This window comes from Pteropus medius, unplaced genomic scaffold, assembly GCF_902729225.1.
Source record: "Pteropus medius unplaced genomic scaffold, Ma_sr-lr_union100, whole genome shotgun sequence".
NCBI classification, from domain to species: Eukaryota; Metazoa; Chordata; class Mammalia; order Chiroptera; family Pteropodidae; genus Pteropus; species Pteropus medius.
Genome location: NW_024344240.1, coordinates 24,175,392 through 24,202,799, shown reverse-complemented (window position 1 = coordinate 24,202,799; position 27,408 = coordinate 24,175,392). Strand labels below are relative to the sequence as shown.

Here is a 27,408-nt window from a genome sequence, read left to right as displayed (position 1 = left end):
GTCTGTCACACAATCCTTTTATAAAATAGAGTCAAGTTGCGAGAACACTAGCTATTGTCATTCAAGGATAAAAAGGCTTGACTTCGTAGATGTTTTAGTTACAAATCCCTCTTGTCTACAAAGAGTAAAAGGGTCTAATTTGTTAATATCAGGCACCCTCTTATGTTTATTACTCCTCAATTTATGTAATCCACCCTCCAGAAGGATCAGGACTATAACACAGCTGTCTGTCAATAATTCGGACTCATAGCCAGGATCCAACTTACTGGAATTAGGATGTGGGAAAACATCTTCAAAACCAGATTAACTTATTTAGTAGTGCAGAATTATTCAGTATGGCTTGGAAATCATTATTTTCCTCATCTGAAAAGAATATGAGAATATTTACTACAAACATCCATAATTATATTTCTCCTTAGGGAATCTTTACCGCAAACTGGCATTTTTTATGTATACATTTGTGTAGGAATAGCTGCCCGCTTCCAGTCTGCTTTTTAAAGAAGTGGTCTCCAAATAGGGAGGAACCAAAAAGTTAGTCCTGATATTCCTTAGAATCTTTAGTAAAATCACCAAGGCTAAAATTGGAAAGATGGGTAAAATAAGGGAGGAATTACAATAGTTAAGCCTCTCAAATTTTTAATGTTCTTAGGCAGAAGACAACGTAATTAGTACCTTCCATTTTTACTTGAGTGTTTTAAACCTTTACTTCATAGCTCAAAAGCCCACTGCTGTGAACAACCCGTCCCCCCGCCCCTGCAAAAAAAAAAGGGACCAGTAAGTGTGTCTTAAGCACAATATGAAAATGACAAAATTAAAGTGGCAATTTGCAGCTCTTCTAAGTTCATTTCAAATGCACAAAATTTAGTCAGGAATCTATAAAAACAGTGTGGCCAGGTTCTGTAGTCTCCTGAACATCAAGCTGGCAGCTTGCTGTTATAGGAAGGCCTTCAAGAGAAGGCCTTTTCTGAGCTGCGATCGATAGATGACTCGCTCTTCCAGCCGGAGCTGACGTCTGTGCACTTGAGCCAGATGCCCTGCCATTGTGCTCAGAGTAAATAGCGACAATCAGTGTGACCCAAAGGAAGGCAGCTGGCCTATCCCTGCCCACACATACGGGTCTAATTTTCAATGGAATCACAAGAGAAACTGCAGAAATTCACTACAGTTAAGCACGACACAGGATTTAGCTGCAAACGGCCCCATCGCTCCTTTAGAAATGAAAATGTGTACATGCAAGTTAGGAGACAGGACAAGCACTACACTTTATTGAAAGACATGGATGGAAAACCATTTTTGTCTCCTGGATTGTCCTTGACCTTCCCTATTCCCCCCAAAACCAAAAACCTCTCCCACTCACCCATACAATTTACTCTCTCCCCTGCGAATGCAGCTATATACTGTGCCCACACTAGTATCAGGGAGCTTGAAGTCCGATCCGACCTTGTGTTTTCCTTTACCCCAAGATTATTAAGATGATTTTAAGATCTGCTATAAGGAAGAAAATGTATGGTTAATGCAAAACTCTATTTGTTTCCCAGCGTGTAAGATGAAAAGTGGAAAGATAAAATTTATCCACAAAATCTGCAAACCCTGTGTATTGTCAGCAGGCGGCAGCATTGTCTATGAGTTGGAGGCTATTTCCAGTGGGGAACCCCAACCTCCTCCTCTCTGACAAACGCCCTCTCTGGTTACCACCTGTCCCCTGACTCCCACACACACCCACAAAAAACTTCCCCACGGTATAAGAGTTGACAAAAGTGGAATTTCACGCCACCGAAAAGATAAAATGGAATTTTTAAATATCAGTGAAACTACTCAAAGGAACCTAGAGGCCACTTTGTTTTTGAAGCGAGTTAATAGCTGCAGCCTCCTCATAGCTAGCTGCTCTCTGCTTTTGGAGGCTGTTGGAATGAAATATCAGCTTCTCATTTTTCTTCAAGACCATCTCACACAAATAGTGTCACATTACTATATTTGGGAAGTATGAGAACAAATAGGGAGCATTTTATAATCACACATGGAGAAGACAATTTTAACTAACAGCAAAAGGTGTAGCATTTTTTATTAGAAAAGGAAAAAAATTATTGGCTGTGATGAAAAATTCTAGAGATCCTTCAAGGAAAAACAAAAATATTTTTTAAATTTTAGGACTATCTATCTTTTCATTATAATTAGGATCTTTATTGCCCAGATGAAAATGTCTCCATAAAATCTTAAGGCGTCTATGAAACTGAAAAATGATTAAGGTCCCTAATAAAGAAGTAAGGCTGCTCACATACCTAAATCCCTCCTATGGAAAACTGACATCAGGAAAAGGTAGCAGAAATTAAAACAGAGAAAAGAACTTCTGAGTCCACTTCACCAGATTCCATTAAATGCCACAATGAGAGACAGGCTGAGGGCAGGAGAGGCCTCGAGGGCTCTTGCCCTCTTCCAGCTCAATAGTCTGGCCTCAGGGAATCAAAGCATGGATCTGAAGGGCAGTTGGTACAAACGTGGAATAAAAATGTGGAAGGTGGAAAGCGGAAATCCCCTGTGGCTTCTTCTACCAAGCTGTATTAGCTGGATGAGGCATAGCTCATTAGCTCGGGATACAGAGGTCATTTTTGGTTAGAGAATGAGAGAAAAGAAAGGAAAAGCCTCTGGAACTTAGGGCCCAGACATGAAGCAGATTACCACTCCTGGCACCATCTATGAAAGTCTTATAAAGGCAGACAGTCTCCCCGGGCAGCCTTACGGACCCTAGCTGAAATATGCCATTGTTAGCGACAACGCCGAATGAATACAGATTCAGGGAAAACAACCTAGATAAAGACAAGAGGTGGTAGGGGAAAGAAAAGAGATCATGCATCACTCCACCCAAACTGAGGAGGAGAAAGCAAGCACAGGCAGGCTGAGGAGCCAGAACAATATAGACGCAGTACATGAAATTAAGTAAGGGGAAGCGGAAACTACCAGTGACTAGCAGTTCCTGAAAGTCGTCCTCAGGATGAACTAGGAGGGCTGCTCTTTGATTTGCGGTCTCTGAGAACAGCTTTCCTGGGCTAGCGCATGTTTTCTAGAAGACAGACCCTCTTTCTTTGGTTGTTTGAATCTGACTTTAGACAAAAATTCCAACTAATAGGCCACCACCAGGCTGGCATGAGGTGAACCTGTGACTGAGGAAATGCATCACACTGGAAATGCGCTGCTCGGAGACATGTAGCTGTTACTGACCCGTGGCCACCATTGTCTCCAGTTCGTTCACTGTAGTCAGGATGAATCTTATGTCTTCTCTACTATCCCATTTTCACAGGGCACAAGCAAGGACAAGAGTGTACACAGGGAGAAACAGAAAGCAAGTGTTTCCAGGGCAGGCTGCTGCTGTGACATCCCTACACAGGCCCCTCAAGCAGCAGTCAGCTCCAGTGGCCTGAACACTGCCTGTCAACCCCACACGATTCAGGCTTCACTCCGTTCTGGCCGAGAAGGTATAACTGACAGCTCTAGTAATCCTAAAACAGAGATGCTATTTTAGGTAACATTCCCCAAACTCTCACCCTAGAGCACAGTTGCAAATCCACACAGCCTGAATATTTATTTGCAGACTGGGCAGCCACTGATGCTTTCGTAACCTTCCTCTGTTCTCTTAGTCCCTCCCCAACAAAAATAAAGGTGTCCACACAGACATCCATTTGCCATTTAAAGTAACCAGCATGGCCGCTTCTTGGCTTCTTGATTTTCTGATGCCCCATCTGTGGAGACTGAAGAGGAGCACAGAGAGTGATGCAGTGGGGTGACTCCAGGTGACGTGGATGGATGTATACAACCTGTAACGAAGCAAGTCATATGGCCCCTTACACACAAGCATTACCTTGCAATCCTCCCTGATTTGGGTTGCCTTCTACTCGATGGTCCAGAGTTAAAGCCCCCTGTGCCATTCCTAAGCCCGTTGGTTCCCACTCCTGTGTCCATCTTACCTGTGCACCTGCCAGGAACTTGCAGAGAAACCAAGGCACTTGTGTACAAGTGGCTGCAAACACCTTCCCACCCTTCCACTACTGCCCAAAACAAGCCTGCTAATGCTAATCTACCCCCTCACTTGCAGCTCAACAGCTTTTCTCCTTTAAGCCCCTGATAATGGTTTTACTAAAATCCCCTTTTGATGGAAAAAAATCCCAGCTGGACATTTCAGGCCTCTGCACAATGTACAAGTCTGCAGGTCCTTTCCCTACCTCACAAAGGCCTCTAATCAAGTGGAAAATGTGCTGGAGGCCAGAGGTTTGGGTCTGCAATTATTTTTTAAGGGATTACCAGAGAAGAATAGGGGGCAGTGAGGACCTGTCCCCCACCCCCACTTTATTTTCCATTTGGTCCTGCTTTTAGACAGAATGAGCCAGTAGTAGCCGCCCAGATCTCCAAGCATATGAGCCTCATCTCTTCCTTCTCTGGTAGAAGGATGTCCTCTTTGAACACCATCACTTCAAAAAGATTTAGAGAGTTTAAAAGCAATATGCAGGTTTTATTCTGACCCCATTTAAGCCCTTATTTATAAAACCACTATGGAACAGGACCTCGTGTGTGGGGAGAGCACTCATTCATTAACCTCTAACCCTGCTCTGTATGCAGAGGGGAAGGTTCGCAGGGCGTCCATACACTGCTAAGATTGGGAGCATTCACTCGGGCTTCCCAGGCTGCGGAGGGCAAGAGGTCATGTTCCCAATCTTGCCAGATCGCCGCCTTCTTATTTATACACGTTGGCCCTTCCCCTCGGCATTGAGCAAATATCCATGAAACTCCTAATGCAAAACGGGTGAAAATATAAAATGCTAACCATTTTTATTACTTTATTAGGAATTTCCGTTTAAAAGGAGCACTGTGGAAGGGAGTCTGTCCTCTCTGTGCATCATGAAGGACCTTCTTTGATGTCATTTATACACGAATGTTCATGAAGGATTAACTGACAGAGATGAACATTTCAGGATGGCGCTAACTTCTCATCATTCTATTTCAGCTCAGAGAGACTGCTCATTCTTCTAAAGCTAGGTGGTTAGTAATGTATGCAAACTCAGTAAAAAGGAAATGATTACAAATTCCTAAACTCATTCTGGGATGATCAAGGATTAGGCTGTTCAGCTCTGAAAGTTAGAAGTCTGCATACATTTCAATACAAATAACAGGTTGAGTAATAATTTTCAGGTCCTTTCTTCAAAGTCTCTAAAATACCTTGGGTCAAAAACACAAAACAAGTACAAAAGAAAATAAAAACAAAACCAACTCTGGTCTGCTTTCATCAGTACAAATACCTTATTGACATATTTGACTTATTAATTTTCATTTCTCCCTGGAGAGAAGCACAATTATTACATTTAATACTTAATGCAAATGTCATGCTAGTATTTTATGTTGACCCTCATACTTCTTTGGGTGGGTGTTATAGGAAGAAGGGACCACATAGGTTTCCCCCCAAGGAAAGCAAGTGACATGGGACCGCTTGGACGACTCTTCCCAAAGAATGACAGACAGGCTGGCTGAATTACTTCTGCTGGTTATCAAGATGTTGTGACAGCTTTCTCCAAGAGTAAATAATCTTTACCCTACTTTAGATGAACTTTAGAAAGGTGAAGTGAAACATTCAAGGGCATCCAAGGAGACAGTGAACTCTAAAGGAGAGCTTTAGGGAGCCTGACTCCTTAAATAAGGAGCAAATCATGAGATAAGTCTGCCCTAGGAGGGAGTTTGTTCCAAGCTTCCTGTCCCAGACTCAGTTCCTGAATCACTACTCGAATGCCTATTTACTCCTGTCCTGGGCTTATCACCAGTATTTTGGTATTCATCAATATTCTTATACTTCTCTGTCCTTTTAACAAAGTATATTCAACAACATTATCAGTTGTTTTAGAAGTCACTCTTCCTAGCTAGCCACACCAGTTTGGGGAAGAGTAAAATAGCAATTTGGAAACAATAATTTTTTTTTTGTACTGCCTACAGCACCTGGTCTTCCTAGGTGGTCTCCCATTCAAGTACTAACCAGGCCCGACCCTGCTTAGCTTCCGAGATCAGACGAGATCAGGCTTGTTCAGGGTGGCATGATCGTAGACTAGAAACAATAATTTGATAAAACAGTGACAACAAGGCATCTCAGATTTTTCAAGGCAGTGGAAAATTTTGGTACTTTGGAATGTAAACATCTTTCAGACTCTCCTTAGATCACAAGGTATCTAAAAACCAACTTAAGACCAACCTCTTAATTTTCTATTCAAAAAACAAGATGAACATAATTAGAATTAAGTACAAAGTACAAGCTTTCAAATTAAGAGAAAATTATGTTCAAGGTCTACAGAGACAAGGAAATTATATCTTGAGGTTGAAATGTTATCAGTCCAAAGTTTATTGTGTCCAACTGGCATACCCAAAAGAGTTGGGAAACGCCCTTGAGTCTACAAAGAAAAGCTATGTAACATGACTTCTCCAGACAGCACCAGTGGGGTCGTCTGCAGGGAGAAATAGAGCCTCACTTCTCTACAGTGTTTTCTTTAGCATCTTCTCTCATACTCTTGATAACGGCGAGGCTACACCTAAATCCTCAAATTGTCTCTGTTATATTGCTTCGTATTTCCAAAATTCTCCCTGTTCATTCACTTTCCATCATTATAGACACACTTAGCATCTGGGTCGCCTAACTAAACCACCACCTTCCTGCCTCACAATCTCACTTCTGCACCTGCAGACTCTGCTAGGGATTGCTGCACTCCTGACTCTGGCTCTTTGCTTCCCCTTTTCTGCCTCCAACTCCACTCCCAGAACCTCCCAGAATCTTCCAAACTTATGGAAGCCAGACAAGTGATAATTGTCATTAGTGTATTTGATTGGCAATCTCTACGCCACAGTTTTTAAATACTATTTTTACTAAAATATGCTTACCTGTTTAAGGCTATTCTTAAAAGTGATACATAAATCCTTATTTCAGAAAATCCTTATTAAAAACAATCATTCAGAATAGAAACATTTGGATGAGAAGGCAAAGTTGCCCTTTAATCATGTAATGCTACTTCCCTCCCCTGAGGAGCTCCAGGTAACAGAATGGGTTGGATCCACTTGGACCCAACTCCAGCTTTCAGAGTGACCAACAGTAGTGACAAATGCCTCAAATTTGGGTCTGATAGAGAATCTTATTCTTGATTTATATAAGACCTTGAAATTAAGCATTTGTCGGCACAGGTTAAGCCCCAACAAAGATACAGTAATCAGGCAACATTAAGAATCTCTCTCCCCAGGTCTCCTGCTTAAGAATCTCTTATTAAAGTTCCTCTCTGGGAAACATTATGAGTTTATCTACATAGTGCTGACAGTCAAGTGGCAGGACTGATAAAGCTTGTGCTTGGCTTTACCAGTTGTAGAGCTAAAACTACTTTAAGAGCCTATAAAAATGCCACCAAATATTCCTTTTGACCAACCCATACGACCCTCATTTACAATCACAAAATCCTGCTGGTTTATTGGGATTAATTGCTAATTAGTAGTTAAAATAGTAGAGTTTATGAATGACTTTTTAAAAATGCAAATTAGTGTGGATTCGAGACTCTCTGTCTTTCACTTAGTAAACATTTATTTAGCATCTATTGTAGGAGGGAGTCCTGTGCCAAGGGCTGGGAATACAGTGACATCTCACATCTACTTGTATAGAGGTCTGCTTTCTTGAGTGGGAGAGAAAGTAACGTTTCACTGGGAACTGCCCCCAACTCAGAGCTGGATTTATCTGTGCCGCAACCTGTATCTGGATATGTCTGTGGGAATGTGTCCCATGTGTGTTTTAGGGGGGAAAAAAGTTGGGGCTGCAGCTTTACAGAGTTCTCAGTGCAGGAGGGAGCCAGCCAGTGGTGGATAAGGAGACAGAACCCAGGTTTATATACACATAATACTAATCTCCCTCTCACTCCCCAGACGTTGACAGCCTCGCCTTCCATGTTGGAATTGTTATCCTCCTTGAGGCTGCCCTAGATGTCAGTTTCAACCTGATTTCACTGGTATAAAAGTATTGACTGAAGGGCTAAATGCACTGTACCGCCAGTTTCTACTCCCCCACCCTCCCACTCCCCCCAAAAATCACTAGATCTGCCATTTTGCCTTTCACTGGTCAGCTTAGCCTGCCCGGACTTTATCAGCATAGCACAAGCAACCAAGGGAGGTCAAGCCAAACCAGGTCCTTGATTTAAATGACTATTTGAATTATTCCCTGTTTCATCTCTAGTAATTTTGTTTTAGTAGAGAAAAGGTCTGTGAGAAGAAAAGGAAATATTTAAGGTTTCCTCCTGCTGTTCAAAACTAGTTAAATGTGAACAGAAAAAAATTGTTGGGCTGTGTTGAGGCATTGCATACAATTTGTCCTGTGCATCTCAGTGTTGACACAAACACACATGATGGGAAGCTTCACAAGCAAGAGGAAGTTCCCCTGAGCTGTTTCCTGTTGGGACCTTTTCTACCCAAGATCCTGCAAAGGGAGAAAGTTTGTGCCCAACCTGCAGACCGCTGTGTAATAACCCCCCAGGACCCAAGCACAGACAGCTCCCCAAAGACACGGCCCCCTCCTCAATCTTCCGCTAATGCGCACATGACAACTGATCGCACTCCACTCACTGTTTTACAGCGGAGAAGCCAGGTGACTTCATAAGCTCCCACGACTGTCAGCTCCAGACACTGACACAGAGCATGGACAAGCGCCAACAGCCGCTACAGGGGCAAGGATCACAGTGTTCTGGGAGCGGAGAGGGCTGATTTGGATCCCAGAGTCCTACTGAGCTTCAGAGGCCGGCTTTCTGAGGGGGAGTGGAGGCTGGGAGCACGGTATTCTCACTGACAAATGAAGAGGACTTTTCCCCAGGGGATCCTGAGTGGCACAGTGTCAGTGTTTATTCAAAGTACTACTAACCCTAGCTATGCACGAGGATCTATGATTATGGCTGGGATATCCAGGACCAGAGATAGAGATGGATGGATGGATAGATAGGAAGACAGGAAGGAAGGGAAGGGAGACAGACTGTCTTTTTGTTTAACTCTTAATCAGCACCTCCTGAGAAAATGAACTACTTTCATTTCAAAGTGAAATAAGGGAACCTCAGAGAGCAAAGAAGGATAAAAGTATGGGAGATGTTTATTTTTATTTTAATAAGAAGTTTTTTCTCCCTTGGGGTTTTGCTTATCTGTCTATATATGTCCATAGAAAATATTATTCTTACAGTCCAGAGTCTGTTCATGTTTGTTTGTATAGATTTTTAAGGGCAAATAAAAGACAAGCAGAGATACCATTGATACTTATTATTGATACCTACTGTTGTACTCAGATGGTGTGTTTATATCTTCCCCAGCTAGTTCAAGACCAATTTATACTTCAAGAGCAAAAGTACTTGACTTGTAAAAGGCAGCCCCTAACTTTTCCAGCAAACTCCTACCAAAACCTTTCTGAGAGGCTGTGACCAGATCCAGTCTCAGAGCAAGGGTAGGAAGGACCCTGCCGACTGCACAACTGGCATGGCCATGTCCCCAAAGCTTTCTGCCCACGTCCAACCATTGTTTCAGGCACAAAGCAGGACTGCAAGGCTTTGTGCGACTTACTATCACCAATGCTCTGGGATCTTTGAGGCCCTGAATCTTAGATCCTTCAGAAGAAGGGTCTGAAGACTCCTTTGACTGTCCAGCTAGGGTGGCCCTTCTCAGATCTCAGTTGCCCTCACTGTCCCTGCCTCTTAAGGCGCCTCCTCTGCCACAAGTCTTAACTTACTCCAGCTCCTCATTCACATCCACCGTCTCTCCTGATGTGGTCTTTGCATGATCTACGTAAGATTCACCAGGGTGCCTGCTAAAATGCATTTTTCAGGGAGGAGAGTTCCCAACCTCTCTACTCTACCCCCAGAGTCCTTCCTAAAAATGTAATTGGATCATATTGCTATCCTGCTTAAAAACCTCCACTAGCTTCCTGCTGCATAAGCAATAAAGTCCCAACTTTATTTAGTGCAAGTCTTCAATGTCCCCAGTTACTCCTCAAGCTTCATTTCCTGCCAGTCCTCATGTCCTAAATTTCTGCCTCTCTTCTGATCACATGCAACCTTTTCACTTTTTTGTGCCCTGTGTTTGTTTTACCCCCAGGCCTAGAATGTTCTTCCCTCCCTGTTTGATTAGAGAACTCTTCCTCATGCTTCAAGGCCTGGCTCAAATGAACTTTGCAAAACCTTCGATTACTTTCTCCTCTGCATCCCCACCACATGTCGTCTGAGGCTCCGACGTTAGCACTTCTGGCACTGCATTGTAATACTTTTTTGTATTACTCTCTCTCCCTAGAAGGCTCTCTTAGTCACGGGTGGTCAGTAGAGCATACAATTAACAAATGTGAAAGTATGTATTAAGTTTCTACCTGATGCCCAGCTCTGTACTGGAGGCTGAGGATACAGCAATGAATGAAGCGTGCTCCCAGACTCACAAAGTACAGCTTATGGAGAGGAGAAACAATTACAAAGTAATTGCCATCATGTGTGATGAATAAAGTTTTGCTAGGAAAAGTACCTAGAACAGGTTGGAAGTGAGGAACCCAAGAAGACCTAACCTGGTCTAGAGGTCAGAGAATACTTCCCAGACAATGTCAGTGCTCACTTTTGCATTCTTAGCACTGTTGCTTACACACTGGGAGGTTCTGAACAAATTTCCTTTCAGTGTCACCCAAATGCTGATGATCCTCGAATAGTCATCCCAGAATTCTAGACCCACAGGCTCAACTATCAGACATCTCTACTCTGTGTCCTACCCAACACATCTAAAACTAAACATTTTCCCTCTCAAACCTATTTTACCTGCCCAAACAACGTATAGCCTCTATAAAAGGCACCCCCTTGGTTGGCCAAACAAAAAATATGGGAGTTATGTATGATTTTTCCCTTTCTATAATTAAACCCTACACCCAACCAGCGCATCCCAGTGTGTCAATTCTGCTTTCTAAATTCTAAGTGCTTTAACCCTCCTCTTGATCTCACCCCCGCCCTAAGTCAATCTTCATCATTTAAGACTTCCAAGGATGATTTTTCTAATCTACAAATCTAACATAATAAATCACTTCCTTGGTCACAATTCTTCAATGGCTCTTTCTTACTTCCATGGTTCGTCCTAGCACACTTTGGCCTGTGCACATAATGCACTCTCCCTGGGAATAGGACAGGACCCCTGGACTTGGTGGTCCAATGTAAGGGACTCTTTTAAGTACAAGAGGGGCTGGGATTTAAGGACAGTTGAGGGTGCCTGGTGTATCTTAGTAACCAAAAATCCGAAAGTGTAATGAATAGTGTTTTGATCAGATCAAAATGTTCCTGCATTGAAAGAGACACACTGCTTGCATTAAAATGTTCCCTGCATCTGATGGCAAAGGTGGAAACTTTTCAGGATGAAAAAAAGTTTTGTATCTTGAATGTGGTGGCGATTTCATGGGGGTATACATCTGTCAAAACTCACCATGTTGTATGCTTTAAATGAGAGCAATTTATTGTACATAAATTATATATCAATAAAGTTGTTATAAAAAATGTCCCCTCCATCAAAACTATTACATGAATATGGCATACTCTTACCTAAAAAATGATCTATCACAGCCTATCTGCCTGTAAATCCTTTTTCCTTCACTACTTCCATGAAGACTTTCCTGGAGTCTTGAGTGTCATTTCTCTTGTCTCCCACAGTATTATTAGTCACCCCTCCCCACCCTTGACAGTGAGGTCTCTGAAATCCCCTTGATAGAAGAATTGACAATTAAGGAACTTCAGATTTATAGAAATACTGGCTTGCGGTGTTGAGGTCTCAAGTGACTAACGTATGGGAACTATCTTCATTTTGTTAACTCCTACACTCGAAAAGTGCTTGACGTATAGTAGGTGTTCAATAGTATCTGAGGAACAAGTGGAGAAGATACAGACTCTCTGCACATTAGACTCAAGTGATTCTTACTTGAAGAAGGCAGATGGCGCTATTAATAATGACCCCAAATGCGAAAGGTACAATCTTACACTAACCCTGTTAGTGAGTAATTTATCAAAACTCCAGATTTATTAAAAAGTCACTCTTTGATAACTGCTGTGCCCCTATCCCAAGGTAACCATTTCAAAGTCAAAGAAACAACATATATGATTAGAATATTTCAAGTATCTTTTTTTAAAGCATTATATAGGTTTATGCAATTGATGAACTATGGTGCATAAGCTTTGCTGATTAAAAAAGTGTTTCACAACTACTGCCATACAAAAACATGCTTTTGGGAGATATAAATGATTATAGCTAAAATCTAAGATATACGCACGATTCTAAAATAGTGACCAAAGAAATGTCCAATCAAATGGTCATAGCAAAAACTGATTACTGATAAACAAACGCCACACAGGACAAGGACTACTGACAGTAATGGCATATTTAATTTGTCATTGTCTTTCACCCAAGATTCAGTAGGCAAGGGTAAGAGGAGCTGAGTTATGGGATGGCACTGGCAGTATGTACTTTGCCCCTGCTATTATAACTTGTCCCATCATTACCACCACTTGGCAGACCACCAAAGGGATAAACATCAAGAGACAGAGAAGAATTAATACTGTTTTGTCTCCATGATCACATTATCAAAGATTTATTGACTATTTAGTGTATGTTCAGACTGAAATAGGCAAAATGGTATAAACTTGGATTCTATTTTGCTTTGTTCATTTAGTCCTTGGCTTAGCTTGATTGACCATCCCTTGCCTCACATTTTTCCCTGGAAAAACCAGATAAAATACTAGACAGTAAGACTTGCTATTAGATCCAGGAAAACACTATAGGGAATCAAAAAAGTGAAGTAAATCTCAACTCAGCAAGTATGTTCCGCAGGTGTAGAGCATGCAGTTGGTCCCTACCCAGATCCCCTCATTGCCACCACTTCAGGGCCCAGGAGCCCACCTTCTAACACCATATCCTGCACTTCTTTGCAAGCTCTCCTTGCCCATCCTGATAGGAATTAAGCACCAGGAATTAATGCTCCCTGGGACAGCCTTCAGATAATGACTGACAGGAATTGGTGTATAACCGCTCCAGCCTGTGGGACATGTGTTCTTCCCTGGCTGAGGTCCCCAGTGGGTTGAACCACAATAGTCTCCAGTGGTAACCGGCTTAGCAACCCACCCTTAATTGGCTGCCTTCCCTTCCTCCTCCCACTCTTCCACTCCCTGACTAGTAGTTCCCTCACCTCACGAACAGTCTACACAAACAACCATTATCCTTTACTCAACTAGGAAAAGAAAGAAAAATGAAAAAAAAAAGGCAAGACAAAGAAATAGATGAATTTATGCTATCTCGTTCCTTTGACTTACATACACAGTCTCCATAAAAACACATACGCATATAAAGATAACACTGATTATATTAGCATGTATAAAGAGGCACCCATCTTTTCCTTTAGTCCTATAAGAATTTTAATGTATTCTTCACAACCCACTTTTATGAAAATATTTTTAAGATTATTATGATTATATTATTAAAGATCATTATTCTAGTGTATTCTTAATGTCTCAGGATTATACTTTGTGCTGCCCAGCCCAAAGTGACCTCAAAGAGGCAAACTTTAAATATATACATATAGTCATATACATAAAACGATGATATATATAATGATAATATATGTTTCTGAGAAAGCAAACTATGATTACACAGCAATAGTTGAACATACAAGGAATTCACAACTCCCCAAAGCAAATACATCTGGATGACCTGCCTAGCAATTCCCCCCTGAGATACAGGAATGTCTCCATATTTCATTCCCTGTTCCTTCCCTGAAACAGTTTCAATCACTTGACAAATCATTATCATTCATTAATAATGCTTACTGAGTGCCCATATGTGAAAGAAATTCACTACACATTTTACAGATGCAATTTCTTTCCCCATGGAGTTTTTGCTTTAATGGAAACAATATAGAATATATATGTCTTCCTTTTACATATTCTATTTGGGTTTGTTGTTGTTTCTTGTTTTGTCTTTCTCTCTCTGTTCCAGAGGAACAATTTTCCTGGTTTTACAAACTAAGTTGGATCATTTCACTTCCATGAGTCAGGAAATACTTTATGAAAAAAATAAAGATTTAAAGCGGACTGGGGATAGGAGGTGGAAGGAAGCTGAGTAGAGGCAAACTAAGCTGGCTGAGCAGTGAATGCTGCGCTCTTCTGTATGAAAGAAAATTGCTGGCGGTGGGTCGGTCACCTTACGCGGGGATCAAGGAAGAATCACTGAGGACAAAAAGAGCACACATCAAGAAGAGGTCAAACTGATAACAAGCAAATATTGTCCTGTTATCACAGTTCTCATTGCCTCATCTCAAACTATCTTGTCAATTTGATGAGATCACATTCTCTTGGTCCCCATTCCATAGCCAGAGACTGAATTCTGTACTACACAGCTTAGGAAGTCCAGAAAGGTGGAATCTAATTTTCTCTTCCAAAGCTCTCTGCCAGGCCTGCCTTAGTCCAGTCATGATGGCCAAAGTGTTGGAGAACTCTGTCCCTTTTGATTGTTCTAGGAACTGCTGCTAAGCCCAGACTAAGTCTGATTAGAATCCTCGCCCTACTGTCCAAAGAGACCTTCTGATTTGGATGCTAGTATAAGGATCCAGGGAATGAGCTTCCCTACATGCTGATCCTGGATGACCTGGGCTATCGGTATAGGAGCCTTCCTAAAAACATGGGAGTACCATCCGGTGATGCAGACAATTTGATGGGTAGACCTTACATAGAATCACAAAGGTTTAGAGGTAGTGATTTAGAGGTCCAACAGTTTTAAACCTATTTTTTGAAAGAACTAGAATTAGAACTCTGCTTTTCCACTAAAATTGTATGTTGAAGCAAAAAAAAAAAAAAGAAAATATTTATGTAGCTGGAACTTGGGGAGGGGAAGGGATCTCCACACTGGCCCCTAAGTAAGAACTCTCTCAAAGTTCTGTCTTAAAAACCAGGTATCTAGATCAGCCCCTGCCCTCATTTTATGGGTACACAGTTTCCTGATGCTTAATCCTTTGCTCTTAACACCTTAATCCTTTGCTATAACACCTTATCTTTAAGAATCTACTCTGAACCTATGGAACTATGTATGGCAATATTAAGCCATGAAAATTACTGACTCAGTGCTTTCATTAAAGACTCCCTCCTGTTCATTTCCTGAGAAATTTTTAGTTCTTTGTATCACATTAATTCCAATTGGTAATTTTGGATTCCTCTTGGCAGAAGTAATATACGTCAGATTCCATGAAACACATATCACTATAATAAAAAAAAAAAACAGCTTATGGTCTACACACTTCAGTTAGATTTAATCAGCAAGACTTTAGTATTATACTACAAAAGAATCTGAATAGTGTTTTGAATTTTCCTATAAAAAGATTCTGCCTATATTGCATATATTGGCCTCATGTTGGTAGATTCGATAATTCAGGCATTAGGTGGCTTCCAAGTCCCTCACCATATTATAAAAGTAACACTAGGACACCACTACCTAGCCCTCAGAAGCTTATCCCCATACTTCATTCAGTTTCACCAGGTAGTCAGATATGACATGCAATTTGCTACCCTGGCACAGAGAAGAAACAGAGAACAGGATAAGAACTGTCAGCACAGCCCCCTTGGGAATGGGCTGTGATCCCAGCTTGCCCTGTACTAGCTCTTGGATTATTTACAGGACCAGAGTCTTTATTAAAGTAATTATGTTCAAAGCCTTTTAGAAGAAGGGAAGCTAAGTGAGAATCTGAAAGAAATGCATGTACATAGTTGAAAAATTGAGAGACAAGGTGGAAGTAGGCGTGGAAGGATGAGGTAGGATATCAGACTTTGTGAAAGCCTGTTTTGTGGGAGGGCTCCTATACATTCCCACGCCACTGAGATTGGGGGAGGGGAGATGTTGCAGCATCAGAAAGGATTGGTAGTGGAAGCAACAGCAATGAAAAGGAGGCCACAAGAACGAGGAAATCGTCTACATGGAGTATAAATTCAAGGCCAAGATCCAAGTAAAACATCAAATTGGAAAGAAAAAATAACAGAAACATTTCAGATGACAAAGCTGAAACTCTGTCTCTGAGATGTGGCTACTTAGGTCTCCCTTTCATGCCTGACAGCTAGAATCAGAGCCCCGTCATTTCTAGACACTGAGTTCCTGTCATGTGATGCCTCTGGTACAGATGGAACCTGCTCACTGCTCAAGTGATCTGGGCAGGGGACTAGGTGTGTAGGGCCAACTCACACCTCCTACTCAGGTTTCTCAACCATTAGCTCACATTTGAAACTTGGTATTAGAAAAGTTCACGCTGGGACACTTTCTGAACTCTGCTTGCCCTGGTCCTGGCACTTGCGCCCTACAAAGGGAGGGGAATTTTAATAGCACTGAAAAAAAAAAAAAACAAGGGAAAGAGGGTGAAATACTTGTAAAGCTTTTGATGATACTGAGTCACACACATATATAAGCATGCAAGTGGTAAGAATACCGTATATTGTATAACATACACAATAAAATTTTCGGTAGAACCACCTGTTATATTACCTTATGGAGCAGCAAGGCTAAGTCAGAGTTGAGAACCAAACTGAGGCTTCTAAACATCTGGGGCTTTTACATGCCTTTTACTATATATTGTTTTGGAGTTGCCTACAGTTTTCTGAACAGAGCTGAGCACTGAGAGCATGTAAATTCTGCGGCACTGTAGAAAGAGCTCTGGGGTTTAAAACTCAGTTATGCCACTTATTTGCTTTATAATGTTGACTAAGTTATCTAACTTCTGGTCCTCAATTTCTTCATCTGTAAATGGGAATACTGAAATCTACTTCATAGGGTTATGGTTGGAACAAATGAAATGAGATGATGTATGTACAGCATCTACTATAGTGTCCGGTACACAGTAGATGCTTCATTCATTCAACCTATATTAACTGAGCACTTTACTCTTTGCCAGGCACTGTGCTGGAAACAAAAGTTAGCAGAGACAGATTTGCTACCTGTCCTCTTGGCCACCACTCTAGTCACCAAATAGTAACATTTGCTGTGAATTGCTTGTCTTGAGTGAAGTACCCCGGTGGTCCCACATGGGCTTCAAAGGTAACCAAGGTATAGACTCTGTTCCTCACCTGCTTAAATATGATTGAAAAGGTAAGAGAACCATGGCACTGAATGGCTCTGCTACTAATTACGAGACCTTGGACAAGTCATACAACAATTTTTGAGCTCAGTTTTCCCGTAAGTAAAACAAGGAGGCTGGATTGGATTAGTGGTTCTCAATCTTGGCTGTGCATCAGAATCCCCTGGAGGAGCTTTTAAAAGTATGGATTCCAGAGGCCCATCCCAGACCTGCTCTTCAGAATCTCTAAGTATGGGGCTCAGGGGTCTGTCATGATTTTTAAGATGTCCTCGAGTGGTCAAATACAGATATCTTGGTCTTGGTCCATCTGTAAGATCCCTCTTAACAAGAAAGTTCTGTGATAAGTTATTGTAACAAAAAGCTATCAAGCTAAGAGCACCACAGAAAAGGCACTAGTAAAGAGCTATGAGAGTTAGGTTAAGGTAAATATCAACTGGGGAGGTGGTACTGTGGAAGTGGAACTTGAGCTGGGTCTTGGATGAGAGCTAGAGTCTGAACTTGAGGAGAATGAAGAAGAGAACAGTATGGAGAACATATGTCAGATATGTGCCTGGAGGACAAAGTGCTTGAATGGGAATGAGGGGACATGAGGCTGACAATGCAGATTGAGACTAACGTTATTTGCCTTCCTGCCTTCCTGTCTTCCTGCCTTCCTTCCTTCCTTCCTTCCTTCCTTCCTTCTTCCTTCCTTCCTTCCTTCCTTCCTTCCTTCTTTCCTTCCTTCCCTTCCTTCCTTCCTTCCTTCCCTTCCTTCCTTCCTTCCTTCCTTCCTTCCTTCCTTCCTTCCTTCCTTCTATTCATTATGTGACCTTATTTGGAAATAGGATCTTTATAGAGGTCATTAGGGTAGGCCCTAATCCAGTATGACTGGGGTCCTTATAAAAAGTTTGACAGCAGACATGTACAGAGGGAAGACAATGTGAAGAGAAGTAGGAAGAAGCCATGAGAAGTGGGTGACTGGAACGTGCATCTATAAGCCAAGGAACACTAAAGAGTGCTGGTAAACCACCAGAAGCCAAGGCAGAGGCATGGAATCTACTCTCCCACACAGGCCTGGGATGGAACCAGTCCCGCATATGCCTTAATTTCAGACTTCTAGCCTCTGGAACTGTGAGACAACACATCTCTGTTGTTTTAAGCCACCCAGTTTGCGGTACTTTGTTACTGCAGCCCTAGGAAGCTAATAAATAATATAACAGCAAAGGCAGAAAGGCAAAAGGACTGTTAGTGATTGCGTATTAGAAACCTACCAACTGATGCTGTGAATTACTGACTTAACCAGCTAATTATGCACCTGGTACTGTGCCTGGAACACCTCATTTACTATCACTCTGTATCAATAAATATTTTCTGAGTAATTAATGAGATGTTAGGGATAAAAGGAGGAGCAAAGATGGATTCTTGGGAAGAAGGTGGGATGTGGGAGGATATGTGGGTTTAATCTCAGACACATGAGCTTTTCCAAATAGAGATATCTAGAGGCAGCTGGAAAACAAATGAAACTAGGGAGAGAAGTCTGGGCCGAAGATTAAGTTTTGGGGACCATCCACATAGAGATAACAGATTAGATGTTGTTAGAAAAATTATATAGGAAAGGAAGAGTCCTAAAAGTAGACTCACTATACTTAGAGTCTCAGAAAAGGACAGAGAAAGAGGAGAGGAAATAGACAAGTTTGGTGGCACAGAGGAAAGAGATTTCCAGGAGGACCTAGTTACGAGAGAAGGGGAAAGGGAGATGGGAGTTTTGACACATTTCAAGTTTTCTTTCCATAGAACAATGGGTCTTTTTCTTTTCCTTCCTTCCTTCCTTCCTTCCTTCCTTCCTTCCTTCCTTCCTTCCTTCCTTCCTTCCTTCCTTCCTTCTTCCTCCCTCCCTCCCTCCCTCTTTCTAACATAAATCCATGGTATGTCTTGAATGGTTTTAAATGGAACAGCTTTTGAATTTCTTAAAATTCAAATTTCTGGGGGTAAAAAAGTGTTAATCCTGAGTGTTTTAATAGCAGCCTTAACCCAAACAGCTCAAAGAGTATTGGATCAAGCAAATAATGTGGTAGCAAATATCACCTCCCTAATGTCACAGATAAAAAGGCTCAGAAGTGAAGATATGAAGCTCAGTTTTACCTAGAAAATCAGGTTCAGGTGAAGCGTTGGGTTCTGATTCTTGGGCAAATATTCAAATCAAAGCACTAGCCACCTCATCTATTTATTCATTCATTCGACACATTATTGACCAGCTGGCACTGTACCAGAAGCACAAAGATAAATAAAATCATAAAGGAACTAAAGTTTAATGGGGAAGATAAACACATTATCAGATAGTTTAAAAATATGTTAAAGACCTGAACTAGAGAAACTTTAAAAAATGATAATGTTTCATTGATGGGTGACTGGATAAACAAATATAATGACAAATGGAGGAACCATGAAGACATTGAACTAAGTGAAATAAGCCAGACATGAAAGGACAAATATTATATGATTCCACTTATATGAGGTACCCAGCATAGACAGATTCATAGAGACAGTAGAACAGTAGTTTCATGGGCTGGGGATGCGGGGGATGCGGTATTAATGTTTAATGGGTACAGAGGTTCAGTTGGGGATGAAGGAAGTTCTGAAGATAGGTGGCACAACAATGTACTTAAAGTCACAGAACAGTAAAAATTGGTTACAATGGTAAATTTTATGTTATGTACATTTTATCATAATAATAATAAAAAAATGCTTGTGAACCTATCGGGTAACTGAATAGATTGAAGTTCTTCTTCCAAGAATCCCTGTCAGAACATAAAGCTCCCTCAGCTCAGTGAATGGCTAAATTCTTACACTACCAGATGCTATGTTGAAAGGGAAGTATTCCACTTTCTATTGCACAGTTGATAGCTAGCAGCACCCCATGGATCTAAAGACACACAGAGGCCTTTTCAACCGTGACCTGTGTGTAACAGGTTCTTACCCTGCACGATTAGGGATTAGATGAAGCTGACACAACATTCCAGGGGTTCAGGAATTATGGCCCACCATCAGGGAGAAATACGAACTCTCCCAACTGTCTCCCTCCCTCCCACCGTCACAAAAGTAGAACAACCACAGGCCTCTCAGAAAGAGACCAAACTCAGACTGAAACCAAGAAATCTGTCATTTAATTTAAACGGCATGTTACCACTGGCGTTAACTGTTAATATTGGTCTTAATAGTTGGTGCTCCAAATTTTCTTTTAATATACAGAAAAGATATAGACACGTTAAGTGACTGCCCCTGTCGAATAAGTCAACGTCAGATTCAAGCAGAGACCAGGTATAAGCTGCTATTGCAGTACATACCACATATTTTTTAAAGTTTTTATTATAATTAATTAATTAGCATTTGCATCTTTAAAGATAACTGTTGGGTTTTATTTTATTACATATTCATTTTCAGAAATGTTAGAAAATAAGAATAAGAAATGAGAAGAAATAGCACTTAAAACCGTATCAGCTGGAGAGAACCACTATTAACACTTTGGTATTTTTTGCTGGAACATGCCCTATATTTATTTTTAAAGTTCAGTCCCTTGTATCGGTATTTGCCATTTTCCCAAGTACACATGGCACCATGTGATCCAGAATGGGTTCCCAACCCCTGGGCCGCGGACTGGTACTGTCCATCCATGGCCTGTTAGGAACCGGGCTGCACAGCAGGAGGTGAGTGACAGGTGAGCAAGCAAAGCTTCATCTGTATTTGCATCCACACCCCAGCGCTAGCATCACTGCCTCAGATCCACCTCAGATCATTGGGCATTAGATTCTCATAGGAGCACTGGTCCCTGGTGCCAAAAAACTGGGGATCGCTGAAAAGGATCAGGTGACTTTCCCAGCATCTCAGCCTGTCAGGAGGGAAGTCAGAATTAGAATTCAATTCTCCTTGGCCATCCGAGCCTCTTAGCCTCTCCAGTAACTATCTGTACAATTAGAGTCATCACCTACCACAGCCAGAGTCCCTGGCTAAAAATACAGCCTCCTCTGAGATGGTTTCCGTTACTTAAATGTTTGAGAGCCAGCCAGAGCCTGGCCTGGGCACTGAGCGAACATCTGGGTAAAGGACTGGCCAGAGAACCACCCAGCAGCTGGAGGCCATATGGGCACTGAGCCTCCCCAGCCAGCAAGTCCTCCCTCCCCCTCCTGCAAATCTCCCCTTCAAAGCCTTCCACCCGCTCTTCTGCCAGATCACAGCTCTCCTTTGCTCCTCTGCCCTCCTCACTTCCCCAATCTGCCCAGGATAATAATTTCTTCCGCCTTCTTTGTTCCTTTTTTCCCCTGTCACGTCTCTATTGTCTTCCTTTTCCACTCTACCTGCACCTGGAAATGTTTTTCCCTCCTTTGCTTGTCAGTCTGATGGTTTCCTCCTAGTGCTTCTCTCTGGAAGGCTTCCATGGACTTCCCACACCGAAGGCTTTCCTGCAATTTCCTCTGACCAATAAGTCTCAACAGAGAAGGATTTAACCAAATTCACCAAGACCCGCTCCAGGTCAAGCAGACTGTGTGCTGCTGAGGGCACAGTGATGAACAGGAAGGGGTGTCTTTCCTTGAGGGCCTGAGTCTGGTGAGGGGACAAACCAAAACCAAATAGCTGAAGGAATGTCCTAGGTTGTATGTTAGAATTTCAGTGTGCAAGTGTCTTTGAGAGCTTTGAGGAGAAAGCAATCTTACCCAGGGAGGTTAGGGAGGCAGGAAGAGAGGGCAGCTCTGATTGAACCTCGGTAAATGTGGTTATCCCACGGGCGCCAAAGATGCGAAAGGACACTGCAAACAATGGGGCAGGCATGTGCCAAGGCCCACGGGCAGGACAATTCAGGCAGGAAGGGCTTGGAACGCCACACTCAGGAGCAAGGGCCATGGTGTGCTGTGCACGTGTCCCTTGTAAAAGGAGCTTAAACTGACTATGAGCTCACCAGATTCTCTAATTCTTATTTTCAGTTGGGAAAGTTCAGAACAGATTTCCCTGGGCATCAGTTCCCAGCAGAGCTAAGACCACTGCTGAAAGCACTTGTTAAAGGTTCATAACATCACACAGGGTGGTACTGTCACAACGAGCAGTGCCACAGTGCAGTCACCAGAATCTACTTACGATGAACAACCTCTGTGATGTTAGATTCTCAGTACTTGCAAGTTTGCTCATCTACTAAATAGGACGAGGAACTTGCTCTGACAAAGAAGGTTCCATAGTCAAACAAGTATGGGAAACGCTCCCTCTCCTGAGGGATTTACATTGCATATGAAACGTATTAAAGTTCTGTGGTTTAAAAAAAAAAGTGTTTAATTTGGTCGAAACTAGCATTTCTCGAACTTATTTGATCACACAATCCTTTTTTTCACCAAATACCTATTAACCTCTAGGGAGGAACACATGTTGGAAAGTGCTGGATTAGATGATTTCCAGCCTACCTTTCAGCCATTAAAATTCACTGCTCTGTGGATTAAAAATAAGTCATTGGGCTGGAACTGAAGTAATCAAAATATAATTGGGTTTTATATATACTAACATTTATTCTAAGAAGATAATGAAACTGGAAGTGTGACATGACTTTACAAAAGGGTGTGATGATAATGATGAGGGGTCAAGCAGGAGGCCAAGAGGACGAGAAGCGAGAAGAGAAATAATACAGAGAGCAGAAAAAGAAAAAGTCCTGAGGGGAAAACGAAGGGTTGAAAGATAAAGCCAGGAAAACCTCGATCAGAAGAAAATAAGTTAGGAAAGTCTGCAAAGTATGAGACAGTTTGAGAAATTCTCTGGGCACCAAGAAAGGCTGAGACAGGGACCAGGAGGCCATGAAGAGAACAGCCTTTACCTCGAAGTGAAGGAAACCAGTGCGTCAGGGACCATGGGACTGGGGGAAGGAACCTTGGCAGCAAACAAAGTGAAAGTAAGGAGAGTCTTATAAGAAAGCATAGCACCACTTCTGGAAGGAGAAGAACAATAAGATAACCTTGGGGTGAAAAGGAAGGAAAAAAGGGCTAATGAATACCTTCAACTGCAACAGACTGAAAGAACAGCAAGGAGCTGGTTATCTATAATCTACTCACTTAGTAGAATAGTTACAGGTTAAACCCTCGCCCTCTGCTCTCCATCCCTTTCTCTCTCAAGGCCTCTGGAACCTTGCTCACCAATCATACTCCTCTCTCAAGCATCTTATGGCCCTTTTCAACCCACCTTCAAGTTTTTCTTGACTCTGCTACCCCCGCCCCCCAAATTACTGCTAAATTTCTATCCTTCATTGCCAAACTTCTTGAAAAATGTTCCATTGCCATATTTACAATTTCCTGGTTAGACTAGTCACCTCCAATTTAACATGTGCAAAAATGAATCCATCCACTTCCCACTCGATCCAGCCTCTAACTTAGCTACTCACATGAGTGCCACAACCTTCCAGTCAGCCAGACTTAAAAGCAGCAGCCACCTCCCGATGCCTACAGAGGTGATTTCATAAGTCTTATGAAGTCTACCTCTGTGCTATATCTTACATCTATGCCACTCTTTGAGGTCTCACTGCACCATCCTGACCTCTATTACAGTGGCCTTCTAAATGTTCTCCATACTCTAATGCTTGGAGGGCAAATCCTCCCACAGAAGCATACCACCCCCCTTACCTTACCAGACATCAATTAAAAGACACAATAATGGATTACAGTACTTTTTCCTGCTGAACCCAGCCTTAGTCTCACAATCTTTAACAAAGTATACAGTCCTAGGAAGCCACCATCAGTCAATTAAAGTTCACACTCAAGATGACACTCAAGCATATGTTTTATCATTGTTTAACAATTCTAAAATCTGATGCAAATTACAATACTGTCAGCCAAACAAGTTCCAATGTTGCAATTACGTAGTCCTGACATAATGACTGCCTCTGAATGACAGGAGCTTGGTTGTAGTTGTGCATATTGTTATCACTTCGGTTGGGCAATGTACATTGCTGGTACTACACACACCAAATTTAATTGTCATTTAAAACGTCTTCAAGAAGATGACACTGTGATTCAGCATTGAAACACAAAGCTATTGGTACACAGAAAGGCATGGAAATAGAACAAAATATAAATTTTATATTAGTAAATAAAATGTCATCATTGGAATGGCCAAAGTTCCATATTTTATTGCAAAGCGATTACCAAAAAGCTTCATGGGGCCCAAGAAACAGAGATACTCAAAAAAATAGATGAAGCTGGATTACTTCTTACTAAGATGTACTTATCACAGGCCAAGCAATTGCAACTGGAGGCAAGAGAAATGGACAAATCCCTCAGAACAGATGAAGAAAATGGCAACGCAAGAAAGACTGGCATAAATTCATATATTTCACGGGACTATCTTAAAGGCATTGTATTGGCAGTGTTTTTCTTTCTTTGACATATAGGAAATAAAAGTAGAGCATAAAACCAAAGGATTTTAGAGTCAAAGAACTCTTGGTTCATAATAAGCTTAGCTTAGCATCTCAGTAATTTTTTCATGGTGTCCCCAGACAAAATGACAGCAGCAACAACAAAACCCCCTCATAGCTCTATTTAGTAAGTATTTAAGTCTAAACTACTTAATAAGTATTTATGTTCCAACAACTTAGTAGCCCTATTCAAAAAGATGATACACACAAATTGAAAAATATATATATTTTTATTTCATTCTTAAATAACCTCACAATAACCCTCCAAGGTGAACTCTCATAACTCCCTTTAGAGATGAGAGAGTTGCTCAGAGAAGTTCAATGATTTTTCCAAGGTCTCAGAGCTAATAAATGGTTCTGCCTTGTAAGATAGTAATCTGTGTAGTTTTTATTTCTCCTGCAGAATGTGAACTCCCTAAAAGCAAGAATTATGTCTTAGTCATGTTTGTATTAAGCAGAACCCAACATAGCATCTTGCCACAAAATAAACAGTGAATAGTTCTTGAATTAAATAATTTCTACCAAAGAACCCTCTCATTACAGCATCTTTGACATTTTCTTAGTAGCTGACTCTGTGCTTGCCACATTGAAGAGGTTGGTTTTGGTACCAAAGGCAATAGAAAGAAGAAAGAATGGTTGACTGCATAGCCTGGACAGAGGTGGCCAATAGTTACCCAACGGGTGACCCTCCTGGACAACGGCAAGTACGCCTGGGGAAGTCTTATACTTATAAGCCATTCCTAAGCTGTTCAGCCTTCACAAATTCTGATTTGACCGCCCCGCTCGGCTCTGGAGCACCAATATAAACTCTACTGAAAGCACACAGGTCTTCAGCCACCCAAGCATGAACACCTTCACTGTGAACTAAGGCAGTCACCAAGGGGTCAATATGTGTGCTGAAACCAACTACACCAAAAGGCGAAGGGCGGAGAACCAAGGCAGGGGAGAGGCTCTGGGGCAGCCAGCGGCTCACCGTCGCTGCTTGAGAGCCAATACCTGATGCCAGACTCTCCGTGGTGGCAGTCTGGGGCCTCTTCGCAGGTGACTGGTGAAGCCACTTCGGTCTGTGGAAACACAAGCTTCCGTCACAACTATAACCACATAGGCACCGTTGCCGCAGGAGCTCTTACACGGCAACGCATTAAGTGGCCCCAGCTGTATCTCGGATACCCAGTGTGACTTCTGCTATAACAACCAAGCACAGTAAAATTGCAATCTCATACACTTAGCTTATGGCCTGGGTGTGAGCCACGTTTCCCAGTTATCTGTCCTAAAAAGGGTTTTTATTTCTCCTCTGGAGAAAGATCACCTCTGAAGAAAGTGCAGAGTATGTTGGAGGAAAAACAGCTCTCCACAGGAATTCATTTAATTCACTTCACCTCATGTACCCTCCTAAATCCTGAACCTGAGGTATGTATGTATGTTTCATATGGGGTGGCAGACAGAAAATATGTCCCCAGAGAAATAGCCACAGAGAAAAAACTCCATAAGGATTAAATGGATCTACCATGCTGAATGCTGACAAGCCCCTGCAGTTCTGAAATGACAGCAAGTTAAGAACACAGAATTCATAGATCTCCCGAGACCACAGAAATCATCCTGTGGAAGTTACACGTGAGAAGAAAGCTTAGTAAACAGGACTGCACAGAGACAATCCAGGGGCCAGGCAGCCAATCGGTTTGGAGACCTTACAAAAGCCCCACATGCCACATTACTTCTCCCAGGCCTCCTGGTTCTCGTATTGCCCATTCTGGTGCCGCGGGCAACTGGCTACAAGGTGGCAAAGAAAAAAACACAACCCTCCACCCTAACAGTACCCCCTCTGATCCTCTGCATCTATGGAAATGAGGGCAGTTTTTGAGGTAATCTCACATACGTTCCTTCATTTGGTCCTCACAACACCTCACTAAGTGGCAGGGCACACATTAGCTCCTAAAGAAACTGTTAGTCATGAAGGGTAAGTATTGGCCTGAAGTCAGACAACAAGTTCTCAAATCCAGATCTCTCCAAGTCAGGACTCATCTGCTTCATCTTTAATCCAACACCTCAAAGCATTCTTACCACCATACAGATGGGCAAATGGCAGAATGAAGTGATTTGCCTGAGGTCACACACACATGCAAAGCATTATCATATTATCACCTGCTCTTGTAAAATGATTCCCATAAACTGTAAGGTTGCTAGTTGATGGAAAGAACAGCCTGGCATGGGAGACTTGACTCACCACCAGAGCCAGACATGCCACTGAAATAAGACTCCTAGAAATACTTTTCAAAATATTTAACGAAATGATAGTATTCAGTTCGAATTTTGTGTTATCTCTAATTAGCTCCAATTATCTTAAGAGGTATCATGTAATACAGAACTAAATTCAATTCACATTTGTTTAAAAGACATATACCATGTAGTATTTCAGGAGAAGGGAGAGAAGAATTGTCACAACACATAACAAGTTTCCATCCCCGAAAGTTTAATTTTATTTTCAGAGGACTTTCATTCACCCTCAAGCTTCTAAAATTGTGCAAAGACACTATGGACAAAAAGCTAAAGTTACTGTGGAATTTGAACATCCCTAAGATCTCTGAGCTCTAACCACAAGATGCCTCACTCAGCCAATACCCCCATTCAACAGGCCAGCTGTCGGATGGGGCTTTGATGCACAAGTCATCTGTCCCAAAGCAAAGTCCCTAGGCTCCTGAGCTCCTGGAACCCTAATGATATCAATCAGTGATGATTACAGGATTTTCTACTAATTATATAAGAAAATAATATTAAATACTCCAAATATATGAAGACGAAGATTTATAGTTTATCAATTTATCATGGTTTGGCTGAATTTCCTAAAGAT

General features: G+C 41.8%; 1 protein-coding gene and 1 pseudogene across 1 annotated transcript in view; both read right to left on the bottom strand.

The window, feature by feature from the left end:
* WNT5B (Wnt family member 5B) overlaps window positions 1-27,408 on the bottom strand; it is a 98,024-nt gene that overhangs the window by 53,488 nt on the left and 17,128 nt on the right. The window lies entirely within an intron of this gene.
* LOC120607601 (uncharacterized) lies at window positions 5,962-6,080 on the bottom strand (annotated as a pseudogene).